Source organism: Clupea harengus, unplaced genomic scaffold, assembly GCF_900700415.2.
Source record: "Clupea harengus unplaced genomic scaffold, Ch_v2.0.2, whole genome shotgun sequence".
In the NCBI taxonomy this organism is placed as follows: Eukaryota; Metazoa; Chordata; class Actinopteri; order Clupeiformes; family Clupeidae; genus Clupea; species Clupea harengus.
Window position 1 is genome coordinate 12,501 of NW_024880607.1, and position 2,500 is coordinate 15,000.

Consider the following 2,500-nt stretch of genomic DNA (forward strand, 5'->3'; position numbering starts at 1 on the left):
CGCGCTGAGACAGTGGTGTCATCAGGAGCCGCGCTGAGACAGTGGTGTCATCAGAAGGGAAAGACAGATACAGTTGGGTCCGCTCAGCAGATGATAAAACAAGGGTGTACATGGCAAAGAGAAGTGGTCCCAACACCGAGCCTTGGGGCACCCCTCTGGTGAGGTACAGACAGCTGACCTTGCCATGACACGTTGAACGAGCGCCCAGTGAGGTACGATTCAAACCACGAGTGTGCCCTGCCAGCAATGCCCATACTTGACAGAAGGATGCGGTGGTTGACTCAAAAGCGGCTGATCAGTCAAGCAGGATAAGAACCGAGGATTGAGCTGCTGCTCTAGCTGTTTTCAAGGCCTCAGGGCTGTTTCGGTGGAGGGACCGCTTTTGAATCCAGACTGGTTTGGATCGAGGAGATTGTTCCTTGACAGGAACTCGGTGACCTGTTTTGGAAGTTCCCCTCTCCATGGTGTGTAATAATTCATCGAGTGAGTGTGTGTGTGTGCGTGTGTGTGTTTCTTGCTGCTGGTAAACACTTCATGGAAAACTTAATTGTAGATAAACAAGTTTTGCAGGATAGAGAAGAATGAACAATGTCTTATTGTGAGAGAGCGCCTGTGTGTGTACGTGATGTGTGTGTGCACGTGATGTGTGTGTGTACGTGATGTGTGTGTGTGTGTGTACGTGATGTGTGAGATCAGAGAAAAAATTGCGTATGCTTGTGTGTGTGTGTGTCTGTGTGTGTGTGTAGGGTTAGGGTTAGGGTTAGGGTTAGGGTTAGGGTTAGGGTGCTGTCTAGGGTTGCTGTCTTGATACCTGTGGAAGGCGACAATGATGGGTCTAGGTGGCTGGCCACTTTTAGGCTTCGGTTTCAGAGTCCGATGCACACGGTCCAGTTCAGGCAATGTATTACAGTTTTTCTCGATTGATTACACACAAAAACTGGAACTTATAACACAATGACCACAACCTGTAACTCATGTGCCAACTCCCTAAACCAAATCTGCTATAAGCACAATTATCTGCTTTAGACACAGATTTCAATTGTTAGCCACACTTTCTTCAAAACACACACAATTATCTGCTTTAGACACAGATTTCAATTGTTAATCACACTTTCTTCAAAACACTAAACACCATCCTCTCTACTTTGCACACTTCATCAATGCCAAAACCTTGTTTTCAGACAGAACACACTGCTATTCAAATGGCAAAACTTCCATTTCCAAGGCTGTTGTGCAATTTGAAGGTGATCAGAAAGGCAGAGGAGTGAGAGTAAGAGGAGGAGGAGGAGGAGGAGGAGGAAGAGGATGAAGAGAAAGAGCAAGAAGGAGAGCCATTATCTCTGATGAGATTCGGGCCACTGTGGTCAACCCTGTGGTCAACCATGGTTTGACCATGCAGGAGGCTGGCCAGAGGGTTCAACCAAACATAAGCCGCTTCTCAGTTGCATCCATTCTCCGGACATTCAGAAGAGGGAATAGGTAAGAAACACTACTATGACAGGAAAACACTAGTTTGAATGCCTTATCAGGAGCATAGTATTCTTGTATTTAGAGTATTTTCCATTGTACTGTATTTGTAAAATTACGTAAACAAATACAAAGTGCAACCATTGATGACCAAGACATATTCCTAAACATCAATACAGTGAGCCTAGCCACAGTGGACCATGTTCTAAGGCGGAACACCTTGGGAATGAAGCAGGTGTACAGGGTGCCTTTTGTCAGAAACTCTGACAGAGTCAAACAATTATGCTATTAATGCATTTATTGCTACTATGTGCAAGTAAGTCATATACATTTCCACAACTGATTGCGTTCTATCAGCACTGACACATTACTGTACTGCATTGTAATCCAATCCAATGTTATTTTCAAGTGTTTCACAACACTGTGTAGGTCTATTTCTGATACAACATTGTCAATATTGTCTTGAGCTAGAACAGGATGCAGTAGTTTTTTGTCCTTTTTTATTTTACATTTTTCTTTCTTTTTTTGTTGACTGTACTGGCCTATATCCTATTGTTTGTTCTGTGCAAATCATTTACACATTCAGTTGTGTTTGCTGTGATGTATAGGCTACAGCACTTTTGGAAAAAATAAAGAAATATTTTAGTTATATTTGAGTAAAAACATTATACAGTTATATTGTACTACAGGAGTAAGCGTACAGTAACATAATACTCCTGATAAGGCCTTCATAATGGTGTTTTCCCATTTCATAGTAGTGTTTTCCATTGAGCACATCAGTGTTCAATCGATGCTTAGAATGTCTACTCATATAATGGGCTGTGTTTGTCATTTGAAAACAAAGTACCCTTTTGAGGTGACATAACACTGTTTTGAAAGCAAAGTTGCATTTTGCAGGAGATATAAAGGGTTTTGCATTTTGTGTGAGTGGTTTTGGGATTTGTGTTTAGAGTTTAGAGAAAACGAGGCATGCTTTCAAAAAATGTGTGTTAGCAATCGAGAAAAACTGTAATTATACTGTAGTGCAACAGAG